We start from the raw sequence: 24,549 nt of genomic DNA, 5'->3' as shown, positions 1-24,549 counted from the left end.
CCCAAAGACAGCTAGTGAATGGCAAGGCTGGGATCCAGACCTAAGCATAAAAGTAAGCTCCAGGAATTTTTAATGGCCAACCAAACACGCTAGGACCAATAAACAAGAATGTGCTGACTAGAGGCATTTCTTATCATCTATATCCACAAAGAATATTTAAATTACCAGCGATCATTGCTTAAATTATGGACTCCTAGGCAGTATGACGCAGACACTAGACATTAGTTGATACGTCTATATTTATTTATAGAAAGATGTGTATGGGCTGGCAGAAGAAAAACCAAAGCAGGTTATCAACCATTATATACAATGGCATCCTATTTTATTTAGAATCTTGATAATTTATGAAAGGATGTAACATGCATTTAATATACCCAATGAGCAGCCATTTTAACATTGCTTAAATCTCAAGTTTTTCTAGCAATTCACTTCATTTACCTTCTAATCACTAGCCAAGGACAGAAAAGACAGAACCAGTTTCTCAGAGGTAGCTGTTGATAATTGTTTTACAACCCTCCTCCTTAGCTTGTTTTTTTTTTTTACTAATTAGCTTTTCTATTTCTAGTATTGGCCTCCACCCATAAGACCCAAGTTAACCTAGTCAGCCCTTCGTGACCTTCATGACACAGACTCCACCACCATAGCAGCAATCATGTGACTAACCTACCCATCTGCCTGCTGTCCATCACCTGATGTCAGTACCTGCACTTACCTACCTCTTCCTGATGATGTGGAGCAGGCCACCACTCAATCACCTTAATGACCTTCCCCCATCAAAGGGAAGGATGCTGGTGTGTGTTTAGGTAGGGCATTATTACCTGCCATTGTCTTGCTAAGCTATGATATGGGCCATGTGTTCTTTGAGCTAGGACCAGACCATGTTTCCTGGCTTTGGCCCTCTCCTTGGGAAGGCGAATCTCTTTCTATCTCTTTAATTTACTTTCTAAATAAACTGTATTTCCCTTTCTTTCTTTCTTTCTTTCTTTCTTTCTTTCTTTCTTTCTTTCTTTCTTTCTTTCTTTCTTTCTTTCTTTCTTTCTTTTTTCTTTTTCGAGTCAGAGTCTCACTCTGTTGCCCAGGATGGAGTGCAGTGGCATGTTCATGGCCACCGCAGCCTCGACCTGCTGAGCTCAGGTGATTCTTCCACCTCAGTCTTCCATGTAGCTGGAACCACAGGCACACACCACCATGCCAGGCTAAGTTTTTGATTTATTGTAGAGACGAGGTCTCACCAAGTTGCCCAGACTGGTCTCAAACACTTGAGCTCAGGCAATCCTCTCACCTCGTCCTCCCAAAGTGCTGGGATTACAGGCTTGAGCAACCACATCCAGCTAAACTATATTTCCTAATCTAACTTCTGTGCAATTCTTTGCATCTTTCTGGTGGTACCAGATCACACACTAGGCACACCCACATCTCCCAGACGGATCTAACCTAACAATTAATAAGGGTTAACCAGAAGGGAGAAAAATAGTGTGGATGAAAGAACTCAAGTCTAGAATCCCAAAACAGAAAACTGTTTTCAAGCACTTAGAAAGTGGATTTGGTTATGCTATTTGCATTCAAACAAAGAATGTGTTCATTTACAAATGATTGGTCTCTCAGTTGTTTAGCACCTAAAATGTTTGAAAATGCACCCAATCCCATGTTCTCTGATTGCCTTTGTCCGTTGTATTTTCTCATGCAATAGAAATAAATAAAACTTCCTTTCGGTGAGGGTTTTATTATTCAGATGTCTCACTGCCAGGCAGATACACAAAATCTATCCCGTGTGGCTCTAGGCTTTCTCTGAATTCTCTCTCTTCCTTTGCCCATTATGGCTTAGTGGGAGGTTGCACTGTAATTGCAGGATAATAATGCCCTACCTAAACACACACCAGCACCTCAGGCTATGATAAAAGGCTGATAAAAGACTTTAAACTCTTCTTCCTCTTCTTCTACAAAAACAAATTCGTTCTAAAAGAGATGTACAAATCTAATCTTTAACATTGTCTTTTCTTTGTTAAGATTTGGCTGGTTTCAGTGAAGTTTCTCTCCCCTTCTTTTCTTGTCTTATCCCAGCCACTGGGGTAAGTGGTGACAGTGCAGGAACGCAAGACTGACCTGTACTCTTCACAGCAGGTGTATGTTGGACAGCTGGGCCACATTCAAAGGCATGCCTGCTTCCTTCAATCTTTCCCTGAATCGGATTTAAATACAAATATGCAAAAATAACACTCGCTATCTTTCACATCACTAAGGTGATAGCACTGAAAAGTAATATTTTTCAGTGATTTCTTTCAGTGTAGAGCAGTACTGTGGGATGCTGGGAAGGTGCGCAGTAAAGCTGGCTTTGGTGGGATACAATTGTTTCAAACACTTGCCTCTGACTTCATTCTTTAATGAACATCTCTGGAATCAGTAATTACTGTGGGAACACATCTTTAGAGCTATTCTCAAAGAGCAAAATTGGCAGAGGTTGGTTTTATAAAGTTCACAAAATGAATGGTGCCTTATTGCCATAAACAAAGAGATTTTTAACAACCAGCTTTAAATACTCAGCGAATTACTGATAAGTGAATCAGTGAATAAAGATAAGTCTTTAATTGACAAGAAAATGAAGGATTAAGCTAATAGTGCATTATAGCAATATGCCGAGAATTCAAACTTAGGCCTTCTTCCCTATTTGACCTAAGTAATTTTAAAGCCTTGTTTAAAAAAGACTATTTCTTCATTTCTGCTTAAAAACTTCAAGAATGTGTGTGACTAGTAATCAGTCCCAGCATGAATCCTTCCAGTGACATTACTGTATACAGCATTTGAGTTGATATGAGGCATAGAAAATAAGTTATCTATAATATTCAGATACTTTTTACGTTCAGGTATTTTACTAAGTACTCTTCACTTTCCTTTTTGCATGTTAATTAATTTAATACATTAGCAAATATGACCTTATGTCATATTTTTTATTTTGTTTTAGTTCTCCTCTCTCTAAAGTTTTAGTTACTTTTTAAAAAGTCATTTAAATATTATGTGTATTTCTTAAAAAGTGTAACACAATGTTTTTTTTCTAAAATCTTTCTTTTCAAACATAATATTTTTTACTATTGTTAATATTAAGGGATTTTTAAGCTTTGAAACAGTTCCCAAAGTAAACAAATGATTTATTGAACAACTATAATTGAGGTATCAACTAGACATAGTGAGACACTTACAGGATATTTTAAAATGAAGCATTATTCAATTCAGTTTATATGCAGACGTCTTTTAGTTTCTTTTACTCAGTCAATATCTTTAAAAAAGCAAAGCAAAAGAAAAGGCAACAGTTAAGGGGCAAAAAAAAAATAGAAGAAAAATAATAAAAGCAACAATGAGCAGTTACTGAGAGATTACTAGCTCCCAGCCCTGTGCACTACAATTCCAAGAGGCAGGTGTTATCCCGTTCTATGCACAAGAAAACTGAGAGCATGAGATACTCAGCAGTGATGTCTGGATTTAAATCCAAGTTTATCTAATTTGCCCACTAAGTGCGAGATACTCAGCTAGGCCTAACCACATGCTAATTTATTTCCTGAAGAATGAAAATAAAAACCATCTCGTCAGGTTTCACCTATCATTCAGAACTCAACAAAGACTACAGCAAAGCTCTTGTGCAAAGTGGTTTATCCTGGTGTCTATGAATGCTGTCATCATCACTGCCAGGTGGACACATAGAAGCTTTTCAAGGAGAAGAGGAGCCAAACACAAGAGATTGATTAGCTGAGAAAAGGGTATCATATCCTCAACTTTCCTTACTTTTAAAGAGTAAATATAACAGGAAATATCAGAACACCTAAATGTAAACCAAAATTTTAGGAAATCAGAAGTTGTTCTAATAACCACAAGGAAATATTTCTCTAAAACATTATTTTTTGTTGAAGATGTAGAAGAGATAGAATACTCTTATGGTTTTAATAACCAGAATGCTATCTAGGTTCACTTTTATGAATACTATAAAAGCCGGTATTTATACTATATTCTTAAAAATTTTAAAACATCAAATTTATTGCTGTGCTTTCTCATTCTTTGTGCACAGTTTAAAATGCTCTCTAAAATGAGCATGCCGTTTTTTGTTACATTTACAATTCATTTTTTTCCATTTAAAATAACTTGAAAAGCAAAAGTAAACTTTCACACTATGCAAACAATCTATAATGACTTAGTATAATTACATAACAATTAATTTAGCAATAAAATGTTCTAAAACCTGGTCAACAGTCTTAAAATATTTATAAATTGCAGAGTGGTGCTTACATCAGCATACCACCAAAATTAAAATAATCAGTTCATTTTTTTTTTTTTTGAGTTGGAGTCTCACTCTGTTGCCCAGACTGGAGTGCAGTGGTTGCTCCCGGCCACCGCAGCCTCGACCTGCTGGGCTCCGGCGATCCTTCCGCCTCAGCCTTCTGAATAGCCGGAATTACAGGCATGCGCTACCACACCCGGCTGGTTTTTGATTTATTGTAGAGATGAGGTCTCGCCTGCCCAGGCAGGTCTCGATCCCGCGGGCTCAGGCAGTCCACTCACCTCAGCCTCCCAAAGGCACGGAATTACAGGCTGAGCCACCGAGCCCGGCTATCAGTTAATTTTTTAATTAACAATTCCAAATATTCTTCCAAATAAGAACATGACAAAATTCTGTTCAATATAATTAACTTGCTTTAACCACATGTGTAGGCAATATCACAAATACTGCCTTGAAGATATTGCAGGTTTGGTTACAGACCACTGCAATAAAGCATATATCAAAATATAGCAAGTTTCTAGTGCATTTAAAATTGTGTCTATACCACACTGTAGCCTAAAGTGTGCAATAGCATTATACGTTTAAAAATAAGTATATGCAACTTAATTTTAAATTTTTTATTGTTCTAAGATGCTAATGATCATTTGTACCTTCAATGAGTCAATATCTATTACTGGTGGAGGATCTTAACTTGGCATTGATGGTTTCTGATTGATCAGGGTGGTAGCTGCAGAAGGTCTAGGTGGCTATGGCAATTTCTTAAAATAAGACAACAATGAAGTGTATCACGTTGACTGATTCTTCCTTTCATTTCTCTGTAGGATGTAATGTTGCTTGATAATGTCTTACCCAAAGTAGGACTTTCAAAATGGGAATCAATCCTCTCAAATCTTGCTTTTTTGTCAACAAAGTTTATGTAACATTTGAAATTCTTTGTAGTCATTTCAACAATTTTCACAGCATCTTCATCAGTTTCTCAAGAAACCACTTTCTTTTCTTATCCATAAGAAGCAACTCCTCAGCCGGCCTCGGTGGCTCAGCCTGTAATCCTGAGCTTTGGGAGGCTGAGGTGAGTGGATTGCCTGAGCCCACGGGTTCGAGACCCGCCTGGGCAACTTGGCGAGCCCTCATCTCTACAATAAATCAAAAAAATTAGCCGGGCGTGGTAGCACACGCCTGTAGTTCCCGCTACTTGGAAGGCTGAGGTGGAAGAATAGCTGGCGCCCAGGAGGTCAAGGCTGTAGTGGCCGGGAGCGGCCATTGCACTCCAGTCTGGGTGACAGAGTGAGACTCCCACTCAAAAAAAAAAAAGAAGCAACTCCTCATCCATTCAAGTTTTATCTTAAGATTGCTGCAATGCAATCACATCTTCAGACTTCACTTCAAATTCTAGTTCTCTTGCCATTACCACCACATCTGCACTTACTTTCTCCACTGAATTCTCCCTTTTTAAATCAATTATTTTAGCACTTTATACACATTTACCATTGGATTATATGGGAAACAATTCAAGAACTCAAATGGAAGAGGCAAGAGAAAGTGATGGCGGAAAATGGGGTGGAAGGGTAATCCCGGTAAATATTAATAGCTGTGATTAAATATACCCTTCCATCCCCTTTGTTCTCAATGGTAGCCTCCTGCAGAGAAACGCCCTTCCTGTTATAATGCAGATGATGCTCTTTGTTTTTTAATCTCTCCAAAACCAGACACAGACTGCACTTTTCCATTTTTTCCCTCATAATCAATTAACTGAAAGATCGTGTCTCCCGCTAAAGTCTTGAACCTCTCCAAGTTACCCATGAGGGTTGGAATCTACTTCTATATTCCCGTTAATGCTAATGTTTTGATCTTCTCTCATGAATAATGAATACTTTCAATGATATCTAAAATGGTAAATACTTTCCAGAATTCTCTATTTTGTTTCCCTCAGACTCATCAAGGGATCACTATGGTAGCTATTGCATTACAAAATGTATTTCTTATATAATAGGCTTCTAAATGGAAATGACTCCTTGATCCATAGACAGAATGGATGTCATATTATCAGACATGAAAACAACATTGATCTTGCACATCATCAGAGTTCTTGGGTGACCAGGTTCATTGTCAATGAGCAGTAGTATTTTGAAAGGAATTCTTTTTATGTGTGAGAGCAGTAGGTCTCAACAGAGGGTTTAAAATATTTATAACCATGCTATAAACAGATGTGCTATCATCCAGGCTTTGTAGTTTCATTTGTAGAGCACAGGCAGGGTAGATTTAGCGTAATTCTTAAGGGTTCTAGAATTTCCATGGTCAGCAATCATTGACTTCAACTTAAAGTCACTAGCTGTTTGTTAGCCCTGACCAAGAGAGTTAAGTTAGCCTGTCTTTTGAGGTGTTGAAGCCAGGTACTGACTTCTCTCTAGCTATAAAAGTTCTATATGGAATCTTCTTCCAAAAGGATTCTGTTTCATTTACACTGAAAATCTGTTATTTAGTGTCATCAATACTCTTAGCTAGATCTTCTGGAAACTTACTGCAGCTTCTCCATCAGCAATTGTTGCTTCACCTTGTACTTTTATATTATGGAAATGATTTCATTCCTTAAACTTCTTGAATCAACCCCTGCTAACTAAACTTTTCTTCTGCAGTTTCTTCATGTCTCTCAGCCTCCACAGAATTGAAGAGAGTTAGGGCCTTGCTGTGGATTATACTTTGGCTTAGGGAAATGAGTGCTACTACTAACAATCTTCACCAAAACAAATGCCAAATACATTTAAAAGCTAAATAGTTTAAAATAAAACTGTTTAAAAGCTAGATTAATAGAATATTAAATATTTTATCAGATGTTCTAGTGGGGAACATGTTCATAAATTATAAGTGGTAAAATGTAAATTTAAAAGGAGAGTATAAAATGATGTGTACTGTAAGTATATTCATTTGGTCTGTAATGGCTCAAATATGAGATTTCTAACTGGATTCTGTAGCTTAAATTTCTGCCTTTTCCTAATTTGCTAGCTCACAAATATATGAAATGTTTGAAACTAAGATTTAGTCTTCTCAACATTATAGTTATCAAGGAACTGACATTTTCTCTCTGCTCTCTATAATAGAGGTGTCCATTTTCTATTGCTATAACAACACCACAGACTAGGTAATTTACAAAGAAAAGTTTATTTAACTTGTGCTTCTGGAGGCTGGGAAGTCTAAAAGCATGGCACTGGCATGTGAGGTTTTTCTGGCCACATTGTCACATGGAAAGAGGGCAAGAGTGAAAGTGTGTGAGCTCAAGTCTTTCTTCATTTTCTTAAAAAGTCATCCTGTGTTTTCTCATGGGAGCCTCGTTTTGAAGACCTTGTCTAATTCTAATTGCCTCCTAAAGTCCCCATCTCCAATCAATATGTAAACTTGGGAATTATGTTTCCAACACATAAAATTTGGGGAACACTTTGAAACCATAGCAAGTTGGGAGGGATTATTTAGATTATTCTAGATTTGAGGAGTAGATGAAACAGAAGATGAAGAAGAGATGAGAGAAAACCACTCGCTGAAAATATCAACCTTAAAGGTATTAGCTCTTTGCACTTTGGGGTTTATCTACCACACTCAACTCCAGCTCTTTCCCAATGTGTGAGTTCTTATCAATATAAGTATATGTCGTTCCCACATGTGAGGTCTTATCATTATAAGTGTATGTTCATCATTGCATAAAAAAAAAATACAAGAAGTAGGTACATTAAAATAATCATGTTTGTTTTGGAGTGGTAGTATTATGGCTATATTTTAATTTTTATACTACCTTTACTGTTGTAATATTCTTTAAACTTTTCCAAATTCAAAATAAAAATTTGAGAATCATTTAATTAGTATAAATCCCTCAAGATTGCATAAGTTTATGATTAGAAGTCTGAGTTAAATTTTACCTTCCCAATGTGTTTATTTCCATGATACATTTTTAATTAATGTTGCATTTACAATTTTTTTTACAATTGATTGTGAGATACCTGGAGTCAGACCAAGATTAAATCCTGGAACTATTGCACATTCATTGTGTGTACTCATCTGGTACGACGGAAATAATCATACATATTTTCTAATAAACGTGGGAGGATAAAACAAAATAATGTGATAAAAGTATTTTATTAAATGCAAAACACCATGAAATATGTCTTCTAGTTATTTTTACACAAAAATAGTAACCAAGAAATATTGTAGATTCCATTTATAACTCCAGTTTATTAGCCTTTTTTTTTTTAGAGCAAAGACTAATTTGCAGATTTTGTTCCAAAGGAAAATGTGAGAATGAGAAATGTCTAGAGTAGAACTCAGTATATTTATAATTTTAAATCTTTAACATAGAATAAAGGCACTGATACCTCAAAGTTTTCCAAAAGAAGGGGAAAAGATTAATATCTTATTTTTATAGGAATGATAAATAAAATATATATCAACTCCTATTTCCAATTACTTAATCACTTAATCATTACTTAATGATTAATCAACAAGATAAAATATTTTATTGACTAAATTTAAAATAATACCTTCAAATAATTGTAAACTCTTGGGTATGTATATGTTTGTGAATAATTTTAAGGCAATGTCACCCAATGTCTTATAATTCCTTACATGAATTTTCTTAGAACCAAAATTTCAATAAACCTTCATGTTGACTTTGCAATATGCCTCTTATTTTACCTTGCTTCCTCAAAAACAAAGGGAAGTTGTCAAGTTTATATATTTTCTGGATTTTTAAACAGTCTCCCCCAGACAATACTTGCTTATTCCAAACAGAGATATAGTAAAAAGTATTTCTTTAGTATTTGTCATTTGATAGATTACCTTGAAGCAGACCCCATATGGAGATGAGCCATTCAGGTGATTTATTAGAGGCAATGCCTGTGAGGGAAATGGAAAGTCCAGAGAAGCTGGAAGAGCCATCAAATATAATATATAAGCCAGGGAGAGAAGGAAAGTAGTTTGGTTGTAGGCATTATCAGTTCTAAGAATTTGACCATGTTTTCTGCAGAGTCTTTAAGCCTGAGTTGCCAGATAGAGGAGTCGTACATCTGCCTTAGTATCCCTGCCGCACTAGGCACTGGTGACAAACAGGCTATGGGAAGCCTGTGGAAAAAGCAGTAATGGATTTAAAGGCACAACTGATGATGCTCTTGATTTATTGTGCCCCTGGAAGTTGGAGGCACACGGATGTGCCCACCACAATAACGTATGCCAATCTTAACCTGTCTTTACTTTGGAATGCAAATTTGTCTCCAGTTCCACCAATTATGATTTCACACACTATATATTTTAAAAGGCTCTAACTTTGTAGTTTATACTTAGAATATACAGCCTAGATCTATGTCAAATACGAGATAGCAATGAGTTGATGTCAACATAGCAATCACAAAAAGAGGAATAAACCAGAACTTAGTGCATAGACCACAGTCCTTAGTTACATGAACTTTGCATATAATAGAGCACAGTGAAGAAAAAAACCCTAATACCCTGGAAAAAGGACCAGAATTCAAATATTTCTCAGAATTATGAGCTCAAGAGAGATCAGGGTAAGAAAATAGAGAAGTTCTACTTATTATGATCGGATTTAATTCTAAAAAGGTTATTCCTAATTATATAATTTCATAAGTATAAATTAACACTATAAAATTGAGTTCTGCCCTGACACAGCTTGAAAACCATGTTAGTCAAACAATAGAAAATTGAATCTCTTCAGATCTTTATAGAGAAAAAAGTAGAAATACAGAACTCTAGAGACTGTGTAATTTGAAGAAGAAAAGGCAAAATTACCTGATGGAATTAAATTCACATGTTAGCCCTCTGTCAAACCAGGGGTCAGAAAAGTATGACTTTTAAGCAAAGCCAACTTGAGTCTGTTTTTGTAAATAAAATTTTATCGCTCAAAATCATGCCCATTTATTTACATGCTATCTACAGTGACTTTTGCTATAAAATGGCAGAGATGAGTATGTGTCCTGCAAAGACTAAAACATTTACTACCTGATCAGTTACAGAAAAACCTTACTTATCCCTGAAATACAACCAAATCATCATGGTACAACCTTCCATAGTCAAAGGTTATGCATTCATGATTTCAACCAACTGTAGATCAAAAATATTCAGGGGAGCATAAAATATAATAGACACTTCTTACCCATAGTCACCACCTGCTAGCCAGGAAGTTGAACAATACACCACAACAGGCAAAATGTTGACCCCAGTACACACACCGAGGAACAAGAAAAGATTCCCAAGATAACCACCACTCCAGCTCTACAGGAGGCAGTAAGCTAGCCCACATACCCAGTACATAGCTAACTAACACACAGGAAAGCCTACAGGTTGTCCATATCCAAGGAATTTGTATAGACTAGGCAACACAGTTCATATAGATGAGAAAGAACCAGAGAAACAACTCTAAAATTATGAAAAACAATGTGTTACTCATCCAGAGGGGCACACTAACCCCTCAACAATGTACACTAACCAAATGTCCTTGAAATATCAAATAATGAATTTGAAATATTGATCATAAAAAAGTTCAACATGGTTCAAAAGAAAGCTGATAAACAACATAAAGAAGTCAGTAGAAAAATTAAGGAGGTGAAAGAAGGGATTGACAACATTTTTTAAAAAACAAAACTAAAGAAATCATTAACGGAGACACAAAACACAATTCAAAGTTTTAACAGTAGGCAAGATCAAGTAGAAGAAAGAATATGAAGCTAGAAGACAGGACCTTTAAATTAGCTTACAAGTAAAAAATAATAATTAAGAAGTATGAGTACATCTTCTAGAAATATTTACATAAAGCAACCAAACCTATGACCCATAAGCATTCCAGAGGGAGAAGAAATTAAAGTAAAAAGTGTGAAAAACATTCTAGGAAATAATTCAAGAAAAAATTCTTTGGTCTTGAGAGAGATCTAAACATCCAGATACAGGATATTTAAAGAACTCCTTCAAGATACATTATAAAAAGACTGTCACCAAGGCACATAGTTGTCAAATTCTCCAAAGTCCACATCAAAGAAAATATCCTAAGAGCAACAAGAGGGAATTACCAAAACACTTAAAGAAGTAAGGACATTAGACTAATGGCAGACTTCTCACCAGAAACTCTACAAGCCAGGAGAATAGCCTATTTTCAGCCAACTTAGAAAAAAATGTCAGACAAGAACTCTATATCCAGTCAAATTAAGTTTCATAAATGAAGTAGAAATAAAGTCCTTTTCTGACAAACACTAAGATAATTTGTCATCACTGAGCAGACTGTATAAGAGACATTCAAAGGAGTTATAAACATGGAAACAAAATGACAATACTCACTTTCATAAAAGATCACATGAGTACAAGACTCACAGAGCCTATAAAGTAACTACACATTTGAAACCCAAGATAATTAACTTATGGTAGAAAAAAAACTCCCTCACATATCAATATTAACCCTAAACATAATGATCCAAACATCCCACTTAAAAGATTTAGATTGGCAATCTGGATAAAAAATAAAAAGAAGATCCAACCATATGCTGCCTACAAAAAATCTACCTACTTTCCAAAGACAGTCACAAACTCAAAGTAAGTGGGTAGAAAAACATATATTACACAAATGGAAAACAAAAACGTTCATGCACAGTCATCCTCATATCAGTGCAGGCCTTAAGCCAACAACAGTTTATTTAAAAAAGACAAAGAAAGGCATTCTGTAATAAAGTGTGCAATTCAAGTTTAACCATCTTAAACATATATACACTGACCACTAAAGCACCCAAGAAGCAAACATTACTACTTGATCTTGTAAAACATATTAACATCAATAAAATAATTGTGGGAGACTTCAACACCTCACTGACATCACTAGTCAGATCAACAAAGCAGAAGTCAACAAAGAAACACCGAACTTAAACTATGGACCAAATAGACCTAACAGACATCTATATCTACTTTTCACCCAAACAACTCTAGAATATACACTTTTCTCATCTCTGCATGGAACATATACCATATGCTTGGCTATAAAGCAAATCTCCATAAATTTAAAAATATCAAAATTCTACCCAGCATCTTCTTGGACCACTGTGGAATAAAATTACTCAACACTAAGAGGAACTCCCAAAACTACACCACTACTTAAAAATCAAACAACTTTCTTTTGAATAACTCCTAGATAAATGATGAAATTAAGGCAAAAATCATAAAATTTCTTGAAACAAATGAAGATGGAAACATAACATACCAAAACCTCTGGGATACAGCAGAATCAGTGCTGAGAGGAAAGTTTATAGCATTAAAATGCCTACATCAAAAAGATAAAAAGAAGATCTGAAATCAACAGTTTAGCCTTGCACCTTAAAAAACCACAATAACAAGAACAATCTGAATCAAAGGCTAGCTGATGAAATTATACAACAAAGATCAGAGCAGAACTAAATGAGATTGAGAACAAACAAACAAAAAGATACAGAGGATAAATGAATCCAAAATTTGGTTTTTCAAAAGGATACATAAAATCAACAGACTGTTACTAGACTAATCAGAAAAAAAGAGAGAAGAGAAAAAAATACAATCAGAAATGACAGAGGTAACATAACAATCACATGATACTACAAAAATACAAAAGATCATCAGAGACTCCAATGACTAACTCAGTTGCAACAACCTAGAAAACCTAGAGGAAATGGATGCATTCCTGGAAACTTAAAAACATCCAAGATTGAACTGGGAAGAAACAAACATCCTAAATAGACTAATAAAAAGCAATGAAATTGAATCCGTGATCAAAAATATCTTCCAACAACAAAAAAGTCCAGGGTCCAACATATTCATAGCTAAATTTTATCAGACATACACAGAGGAGTTGGTACCAATCTTACTGAAACTACTTCAAAAAAATAAGGGAGGAGGCACTCTTTCCTTGCTTATTCTATAAAACCAGTGTCACATTAATACCAAAATCAGGCAAGGACACAACAAAAAAGCAAACTACAGGCCAATATCCCTGAATATAGATGCAAAAACCACAATGCTAGCAAACTGAATTCAACAGTTCACTGAAAAATTATCTATCACGACCAAGTGGGCTTCATTTCAAAGATGCAAGGATGGTTCAATATCTGCAAATATGTGTGATCACCCTATAAACAGAGACATAAAAAAAAACCATATGATCATCTCAATAGATACAGAAAGGCATTTGATAAAATCCAACTTCCCCTCATGATATTTATATCTCAAAATAATAAGAGTTATATATGACAAACCCATAGCCAACATCATACTTAACTGGGAAAAGTTGAAAGCATTTCTCCTCAGAACTTGAACAAGATAGGGAAGTTCATTCTCACCACTCTTATCCAATATCATACTGTAAATCCTAGCAAGAGCAATCTGACAAGAGAAAGATATAAAAGGCATTCAAATCAGCAAGGAAGAAATTAGACTATTCCTGTTCACTGATGGCAATTTTGTATTCCTAGAAAACCCTAAAGACTCCTGCAGGATGCTTTGAGACCTGATAAATGACTTCAGTAAAGTATCAGGATACAAAATCAGTGTACAAAAATCAATAACATTTTTATACGCCAATAACACTTAAGCCAAGAACCAAATCAAAAGCTCAATTCTATTTACAATAGCCACACTAAAAACAAAGGATCTGAAAATACACCTAAGTAAGGAGATGAAAGATCTCTTCAAGGAGACCTATAAGACACTAAGGAAAGAAATTGTAACAACACAAATAGATGGAAAACGATCCTAAGCTTATGGATTAGAAGAATCAACATTGTTAAAATGATCATCCTTTCCAAAGTAATCTGCAGATTCAATGCAATCCTTATCAAACTATCAATGTCATTTTTCATAGAACTAAAAAAAAAAAATTCCAAAATGTATATGGAACCAAAATTGTGCCCAAGAAACCAAAGCAAACCTGTTAAAAGAACAAATGTGAGCCAGGCTCGGTGGCTCAGCCTGTAATCCCACGCCTTTGGGAGGCTGAGGTGAGTGGATTGCCTGAGCCCGCAGGTTCAAGACCCACCTTGGCAACTTGGCGAGACCTCATTTCTACAATAAATCAAAAATTAGCCAGGCGTGGTAGTACGCACCTGTAGTTCCAGCTACTTGGAAGGCTGAGACGGAAGGAGCCCAGCAGGTCGAGGCTGCGGTGGCCGAGAGCGGCCACCAGTCTGGGCGACAGAGTGGGACTCCAACTCAAAAAAAAAAAAAAAGAACAAATGTGAAGGCAGCACACTACCTGGCTTCAGATTATACTATAAGGCAATAGTAACTGAAACAGCAGAATACTGGTTCAAGAATAGACCGATCAGTGGGACAGAATAGAGAGCCCAGAAATACAGCCACATTCCAACAATGAACTGCTCTTTTACAGCTTTGACAGAAATAAACAATGGGAAAGAACACCCTATTCAATAAATGGTGCTGGGAAAACCAGCTAACCACATGCCAAAGAATGAAACTGGATCCCTACTTCTCACCATATACAACAAAATAACTTAAGATGGGTTAAAGACTTAAATGTAATACCTGAAACCAAAAATCCTTGAAGAAAACCTAGGAAACACTTCTGGACATTGGCCCAGGCAAAGAATTTATGATGAAAACCCCAAAATCAATTGCAACAAAAACAAAAATAGACAAATGGTACTTAATCAAACTAAAAAGTTTCTGCTCAGCAAAAGAAATAACAGAGTGAACAGAAAATCTATGGAATGGGAAAAAATACTTGCAAATTATGCCTCAAAGTTCTATAACCCAAAAGAATAAGAGCTAAATATGACAGACCCACAGCCAACATCAAACTTAATCGGGAAAAGCTGAAAATCTTCCTCCTCAGAAGTGAAACAAGACAGACCCAGAATCTGCAAGGAACTCAAATGACTCAACTTAAAAAGAAAAAAATTCATCAAAAATTGGGCAAAGGACATAAATAGACACTTCCCAAAAGAAGACACACATGTCCAACATATATATTTTTAAAATGCCAAACATCATTAATTATCAGAGAAATTAAAATTAAAAACACAAGGGGATATTACCTTACACTAGTCAGAATGGCAATTATTGGCAAGTCAGTTAATAACAGAAGTTGGTGCAGTTGCAGAGAAAGGGGAACAGTCATTCACTGTTGGTGGGATTATAAACTCGTTCAACCTCTATGGAAAACAATATGGAAATTTCTCAAAGAACTAAAAGTTGAGACACTATTTGACAGGCAGTTCCACTACCTGAGACCTAACCAATGGAAAATAAACCATTGTATAAGAAAGAAACCTGTACTTGGATGTTCACTGCAGCACTATTCACAATAGCAAAATAATGGAGCCCTAGAACAACTTACTGGATAAAGAAGATATGGTATTTATACACAGTGGAATACTATGCAGACTTAAAAAAGAATGGAATTATGCCCTTTGTAGCAACATGGGAGCCTGAGATTATCATCCTAAGTAAACGGACTCAAAAACAGAAAACCAAACACTACATGTGCTCACTTACGTGTAGGTGCTAAATGACCACAAAGATAGAAATAATAGACAATGGAGAAATCAACAAGGGGGCAGGCTGAGAGGAGGCTAGGGCTTAGAAATTACCTGTGGGGTACAGTGTTCACTATCTGGAAAATGACCACCTGAGATCCAATTCTCATTGCTACTCAATATATCCATGTAACAAAAAATACACTTGTACCACCAATTTTAAAAGAAAAAATACATAATAAGAAAAATACAAATTTAAAAAGCAGCACAGTATAAAAACTGTTGTCACGTGCTGCTTAAAGACAGGGATAGCTGGGCTGGGTGGCTTAGCCTGTAATCCCAACACTTTGGGAGGCAGAGGTGAGTGGATTGCCTGAGCCTACGGCTTTGAGACCAGCCCAGGCAACTTGAGGAAACCTTGTCTCCACAATAAACTAAAACTTAGCTGGGCGTGGTAGCACTGACTACTTGGAAGGCTGGGGCAGAAGGATCTCCCGAACCCAGCAGGTCGACGCTGGAGTGGCCGTGAGTGTGCCAATGCATTCCAGTCTGGGTGACAGAGTGAGACTCCAACTCAAAAAACAAAAAACAAAAAAAAAAAACAGGGATATGTTCTAAAATATGCATCTTAGGTTATTTCTTTGCTGTAATGATGTCACAGAATGTACTAACACAAGAGTAGATGGCATAGCTTACTACACACCTAGGCTATATGATAGGCTATTACTCTTAGACTACAAACCTGTACACCATGCTACAGTACTGAATATTGTAGATAATTATAACACAATGGAACTTGCATATCTAAGCCTATTTAAACATAGGAAGAGAACAGTAAAAATAAAGTATAAGAGACAAAAAACAGTGCAAGAGACTTACCATAAATGGAACCTACCATAGGAAACTTACCATACATGGAACTGGCAAGACCGGAAGAGGCTCTGGATGAGTCAGTAAGTGGTAAGTGAATGGTGAAGACCTAGGACATTACTGTATGCTCCTGTAGACTTTATAAACACTGTATCCGAGGCTACACTAAATTTTTTTTTTTTTTTTTTTTTCAGTTGGAGTCTCACTCTGTCGCCCAGACTGGAGTGCAGTGGCTGCTCCCGGCCACCGCAGCCTTGACCTGCTGGGCTCCGGCGATCCTTCTGCCTCAGCCTTCCGAGTAGCCGGAATTACAGGCACGTGCTACCACGCCCGGCTGGTTTTTTGATTTATTGTAGAGGTGAGGTCTCGCTGCCCAGGCGGGTCTCGAACCCGCGGGCTCAGGCAATCCACTCACCTCAGCCTCCCAAAGGCGCGAGATTACAGGCTGAGCCACCGAGCCCGGCTACACTAAATTTATTTTTAAAATATTTTTCTTTCTTCGATAATAAATTATTTCAGTTTCCTGTGACTTTTTTATGCTATACACTTTCTCTTTTTAAAAAAAATTTATTTTAAAGATGTGGGTGCAATTCAGAGTTAGGTATACAAATGTTCACGATACAGGTACCCTTGTTGATGAGGTGTGCCCCCCCCAGCAGTTTCCCACTCCTGTCAACCCCTTTCTTATAGTATTATGATAATTGTGCAAGATCTATGCTATACACTTGCCATTTTTTAAACTTTTTTTTATTCTTTTGAAATAATCCTTGCTTGAAACACAAACACATTGTGCAGTCATACAAAAATATTTTCCTTCTTCATATACTTATTTTATAAGCTTTTAAAATTTAACTTTTTAACTTTAATATTCTTTTCTTAAAAACAAAGACACCAGCATACACTTTATTAGCCTGGACCTACACAGGGTCAGAATTATAAATATCACTGTCTTCTATCTTCACATCTTTTCCCACTGGAAGGTCTTCAGGGGCAATAACATGCATGGAGCTGTCATTTCCTATGATAGCCATGCCTTCTTCTGGAATATCCTTGAAGGATCTGCCTGAGGCTGTTTCATAGTTAACTTTTTTTTTTTTTTTTTTGAGTTGGAGTCTCACTTTGTGAGTGGCATACTTCCGGCCACCGCAGCCTTGACCTTCTGGGCTCAGGTGATCTGCCTCAGCCTTCCAAATAGCTGGAACTACAGACATGTGCCACCATGCCCGGCTAATATTTGATTTATTGTAGAGATGAGGTCTCACCAAGTTGCCCGGGCTGGTCTTGAACCCATGGACTCAAGCAATCCTCTCACCTCAGCCTCCCAAAATGCTGGGATTATATGTGTGAGCCACCGTGTCTGGCCAATTTTTTTTTTTTTTTTAATAAGTAGGAGTACAGTCTAAAATAACCACAAAAGTTTAGTACAGTAAATATATAAGCCAGTAACATAGTCACTTATTATCATAAGTGTTATATACTGTACATAATTGTATGTGCTATACTTTTAAACCACTGGCAGTGCAGTAGTTTTGTTTACAACAGCATCACTGCAAACATCTGAGTAATGTGTTGTGTTACATCGTTATTGTGGTTACGGTGTCACCAGGGGATAGAAATTTTCAGCTCCGTAATACTCTTATGGGGTCACCATCATATATGTGGTCCATCGTTGACTAAAACATTATTATGTGGCACATGATTGTATTTACATAACATTGTATTAAGGGTTCTAAATAATATAGAGGTGACTTGTACATAAGAAGATGTGCATACGTTATATCCAAATGCTATGCCAGATTTTATTATTCACAAGGTTCCTGGACCCAATTCCTGAAAGATATTGAGAGAGGACTACACAATACACAAATAATAATCATTACCATCACTTATATAGGGTCAGTACATCAAACTTTATTTTGAATCTTCATTACAATCTGAAAGATAAAGCATATATGTATGTGTGTGTGTATACACGCGCGCGTGTGTGTGTATTTTTTCTCACTATCACCATATGGAAAAGATCTAGTTGTTTCTCCATTTTTCCATTGTGAAAATTGAGCCATCCAGAGTTAAGCAATTGCCAGCAATAACATAGTATATGGCAGGGCCAAGCTCCAAGTCAGGTAGAATAGCTTCAGAGTCTGTGCTCTTAATCAATAATTATTCTATATGTATATTGTCATCCTTTTACACAAAAGGAAAATAAGGTTTAGGGAGATTAAATACAAAGAGGGACCCCCCAAAATGAAATTAATTTTTGGGGGGCAGGCCCCCTGTAATACACTTGGAATTTGTTCCCCTGGCTCAAACAGTCAACCAAAGTTTTTATCTGGAAGTTTTGAGAAGGTTACATCACAATTTGTGGAAGAAATTTCCTGAGTTGTTGAAAACAAGTGACTGGTTCTTCCACCATGGCAATGCACCTGCCCCTACTGTCCTGAGTGTTCAGCAGTTTTTGACCAAAAACAGCATGACCCCATGCCCCCACCCTCCCTATTTATCCGATCTCACCCTGAGCTGCTTTTTGTTTGTTTGTTTCCCCAGATGAGAACAGTCCTCAAAGGAAATCATTTGGCTGATGTGGAAAAGGTGAAACAAAAAGCAGCAGAAGCATGAATGAGTTCAAAAACTGTTCTGAGCAGTGGAAGAAGTATCTCAGTAGGTGTACTGTACCAGAGAGTACTTTGAAGATGACAGGTTTTAAAATGTAAGAATAAAAATGCAATTTTTAATAAATTTCGGATTTTTTTGTGTCCTCCCTCATATGTTCAGAATTATATGGGTACCAGTTAGGAAAGGTAGACTTCAAACATGAAACCAAGACACTTTCCATTTTCCCACATAATTATTCTGCTATATTGTCCCTAAGGAGACAAATAATTGTAAAGGATACAGGGAAAACTGTGACCATTTGAGAGCTGAAAAACATACCTATGAGAAGAGTTCATTTGGTCTCAGGAAACAAATAATATGGTTTATTTAAAAGGAATAAGCAAGGACAATGTGGCCTCATTTGCTAATAGCAAGACACAGACTATAGTGATTTTTTTTTAAAAAGTCTTTTTTTTAATATAAGGAAAATATACAATCTGATGAGTATTTCTCAGACTATAGATGGGATTATGTCCCATAATGACGGCAGGACACTCCGTAATCAGCATAAGAAAAACAAAGCTAGAATTAGAATTAATAGAAGTGATATTGAACAAGGGATTGGGATTAAGATTCACCCATGAAACAGAGAGAGGCAGAATGAGGAGATTTATCATAAATGGTAAGAAAAACATAAGTAAAATAATTGTGTGAGCAAATCGCAGGCTACACAGTGATAGAACTAAGGCAACCAATATTTTCCTAATGCAAAACCCAAATCCCAGAGGCAAGATAAACTGGTGACAGAAGTTTGCTAACATTTGATAATTTATTTAAACCTAAATTATTCTAAAAGAGACTCACTTTTACTTGCTTTTCTTAAAGCATTTATGTAATCAATAAACTATGTATCAGGTTTGCCTTTAAGTTGCTTGGAGAGAAACATACACCTTAACCACTATGGAAAAAGCTGCAAAAATGTCAGAAAAAAGACATATGTGACCCCCTGAGAAAATTCTAGCATGTTATTAAGTAGCTGAATATTTAATAATTAAGCAAATTTATTGAACAAATATTTTTGAATAATAAGTGCTGCTCAGAGGGAGTAAATTCTCAGCCCAGAGTTTTGGCTGAAATGGTTCCCACCCTGTAGAAAACTAATAATGGAACTTGTGGGCAACAGTATTCAAATAACATGGCACTGCTAGTAGCAAGGGCAGAGGTACTGTTAAGACCATGAACTTCTGGGCAGACAGTAAAGGATATTAACTGCTGAGTAACGTTGGGTAAATCTCCTAACTCCTCTGAGCCTATTTTCTCATTTTTAATTGGGATAAATATACAAAAATATAAATATACAAAAATATACTACCATGTAATACATAATCATATTTCCCAGCACTAAAAATGGTTAAGTAGAAATTGGATTACATGCAAATGGTGCTTTACAGAAGGAAAATTAGATGGGAAGTCAACTAGATCCTAACTCACAGAGTCCATGAACCATCATCATCATATTTATTTGTTTACTTAACAAACACCTGTAAACTGTTAATTCTATGCCAGACTCTATACTGAAGTCTTTAAAAATATTAACTCGTTTATTCCTTATCAATATTTATGTGTACTTCTTTTTGCATTTTGATAAATTACCATTGTGATTATAATTATGTCCATCCTGTACGCCAAAGATAAGATACTACCAACTAATCACAAATGCATTAAGTTTCTAAATTCAGGTTGTGTCAAAATAGCTTTGGAGTCTATCATGAGGATTTTGTTCAACAACCACCTTAAAACTAAAGACAGAGGTGAAATTTTTTTCCCAGTTGAAAATAGACACAATATGTATACTATCAGACACCATGATAATGATAAGTAAGCTCCTGGGATAAAAGTTAGGGCATTGAATTCTCTATCAACCATTGTCTCACAAAGTGATATGATGTCTAAGTGAACAAAAACTAATATTAATAAACAGGAACAAAGTGAATTTGGCAATTTATTAATGGTCAATTTGAATGGTACCATAGTTAATTTCATAGGTTACGGAAAAATATAGTTGAGGAATATCAATCTTCAGGGTCTCAGAGAAATGCATTATGCAGCATGGCTCCAAATTTATTTTGTGACCTTAGTAAATTATCTCCAAACTTCTCTAGTCCTTCTCTTGTAAAATGAAGGTCATATGTCAAGAGAGAATCTCAGGAAAACAAAGACAGAATTAGGAAGTCTCCAAACCCCTCAGTTTAAATGACTCCCAAAGAGATTCTATGGCAAAAACAAACCCCACATCTCAGGAGCTTGACACAGCCAAGATGTACTGTTTTCTCTTGTCACAATGAGCAAATGGTTTTCCTCCTCTTTTTCCAACTCAGGAATCTCCTTGCTTCCATCTTGCAACTTTATTATTTTAAAGCCTTTGTTTACTGTTTTGTAGATGACAGAGATTATTGAAAACTTACCCTGGTTTACTTAATTCCCTCAGACTGGAAAACAAACATCACTTGGATTAATATGCTGCTTTTGTCATGGCTCCAACATTGCCACAGGGGATGTTAGAAAATATTGATGAGCATATGGGATATTTAATAAGCACTAATGATGTCTTCCAGAAGAAGTACGTATGCTCAAGATAATGTAAATAACGCATCAGATTCAAGACTAGAACTCAGAAATTCTCGCTCCCACTTCAACGTTTCCTCCAGATAATATGTGGGGTTTATATACTGTCTCTAAAGGCTTTGAAATTAGCAAAGGAACAATTCCTTCTCATTATTATAGCTTGCATTTTACTGTAGTTTCTTAAAGAAAAAGAATAAAGCTTCTTCAATCAATGCATAAAGATGCACCTTCATTAACTTTCTAGCAGGGTTACAAAATCTGCTTTTATTTCAGTTTCACATTATTCCAGAAACTCTATTCCAAAAGCTGTTGTACTATGGTTCTTGTTTAAAAAGATTTTATCAAAGTCAAAATCCAGACTCTACTTATTTGGTATTCATCCTCTCCAAGTGAGAGTTTTTAGAGCTGAGAATCTCCTTGTGTGAATAGAAAAGACTAATGGAATCAGCTACAAAGTACGGAGATTCCTCAGAGGTATTTGAGAAAGTTTCTTGAGATTTCTGGGCTAAAATATTTTACTTTTAAGATCTTCTCTTTAAAGCCAGGATGAAGGAATAAGTCACATTGTGTTGCGGTGGCTGTCTGCTTCCACTCAAGCTTTCTTGGCTCCAGTGGTTCATGTTAGAAGCCAGAGAAGCCATTCAGTTTACTGGACAATTTAAGAAAATGTAGTTATCCAAGATCTGGGCCATAATAAAATTTTGAGTTGATCCCATGACTTGGCCAAACCTTTGATTTTTTTTTTTTTTTTAAAGAATAAAGCTTTTTACATAACTACAACCAAGAGTAAAAGAGGACAAGAAAATGGGTAGTTGCTTTTTATTTCATCATGCGGTTATGTAGAGAAGATCTTTCTGCCTTTGAAAAACAAACAAAACTAAATTAAACAAAAAACAGTTTCCTCATCCTTTCATTAATCCAGACAGGAAAATGAGTGGGCAAGTGCATACCTGTGGTGAATGCCATCAACACCTTCCAATTCCCACAAGTATCCACTAGTGCATTTCCTCTTTTTTTTTTTTTTAATCATTGCAACTCTTGAAGTCAGTCTGCAGGTAGTTTGTGAGATATAACTCTGACACTCAAGCAATGTTGGTCACTACCTTCTTGTTTCTGTTCTTTCAATACCATGGAATTCAATGCAAAGACATGAAACTTTCAGGTTCAAATTTGCTTTTCAATATGTGAAAAGAAATAGTTCTATCAATCTATCTTTTAATGGATGTGCTGAAGTCTATAATACTCATTTTCTAAATAGACTGTTCCCATTGTTTATGCAATGTAAAACGTACCACTAGTTACTTTTGCTAATCTGAGATAATTCTATATCAATAAAATTGGGATTTGCTGGTAATAAAAACTTGATAAAGTTTGAGTTTTGTCCTACTATTTTATTTGCTTACTTGCATTTCTATATGACAAGATTGAATTTAAGGTCAAAGTCTTTCTTATTAATCTTCGAACTTATCCCTAAGACCATGGGTCTTGATCAGTTTTCAGAAAATTAAACTAGAAGCTCTTGATACACTTTAACATATTAATAGGCAGTTATTGGTACATGAAGAAAATAATTTCAGTTCATTCAGAAGAAGCAACAAAATACTGAATGAATGAGTCTGCCACATAATTAGTTTTAAGATAAATTTAAATTTTACAAGGTCAAAAAATAATTTAAAAAAATTACCAGAGATATAAAGCATGTATAGGTTAATCAAAATAAACTAAACTGATAAACTATCAATGATAGAAAGAACCATGGAGAACTCATAGTTCTTTCCATTTTATGAGTTAAGCCCAGAAGGAAGAGATCTCAAAGTCACACTATGTATCCATGGTGAAATTTAAACCCAAATCTGAGTAGTCTAAATACAAAGTCAGTGCTTTCATTTTTCATTCAATTTATTTAAATAAAATGTGTAAATATTTTATTCACATGTATCCTAGGTTTCATTAATTTTAATTTATGCCACCACATAAGGTATGAATAAACAACTCTCAACAAAAATATGTGAAGAGTTTGTTGATTTATATAAATCGTGGAACACAATACTTTGAGAATTTGATCTTTAAAATTATAAATATGATATATTTGTTGTGTTAGGAACAAAACTGGAAGACACTTGTTCAAGAAGTGAATATTTTTCTGAGTAGTAAATGTTCAATTCTCCTGCATTTTTTAACAAATTTATGTACCAATTCAAAATTCTACAGACATATATTTAAAAACAGAATTTTCACATGTTTGTTAATATCTTTATTTGATTCTGGGAATATAAAAAGCAATATGATAATGTCTTTAACTTCATAAATTTAATTTTGTACATATGTCCTGAATTTATAATTGTAATATTTTTGGCTTAATTTTGAACAGATGGTGAAGTATTTGATGATGCTTCTGGGTAAAAATAAACAATATCTGAAGCTAGGGTTTGTGAGTTTTAAAAAAGATAAATGTACATCCTCTATTACCAATAGCTCTACTTTTGAGATTATTAGTTATCTTTATTACCCTACTTAAGTTTTTAAAATAGAATTTTAGGAGGTCAAAAATTAATGAAATAAACATTTAGAATACAAAGGAATTTACACCTGAGTTATTTATCTATGAACTGCACACCACATTTTTCTTTTAAGGGTATATAAGATAGTTATAACCTTATGCTGCTCCTTCTTTCTCTGCAAATGAATAATATGCATTAT

The sequence above is a fragment of the Carlito syrichta genome, unplaced genomic scaffold, assembly GCF_000164805.1.
Source record: "Carlito syrichta isolate Samal-C Ts95f unplaced genomic scaffold, Tarsius_syrichta-2.0.1 Scaffold315817, whole genome shotgun sequence".
Taxonomy (NCBI): Eukaryota; Metazoa; Chordata; class Mammalia; order Primates; family Tarsiidae; genus Carlito; species Carlito syrichta.
Note: the sequence above shows the minus strand (reverse complement) of the source record.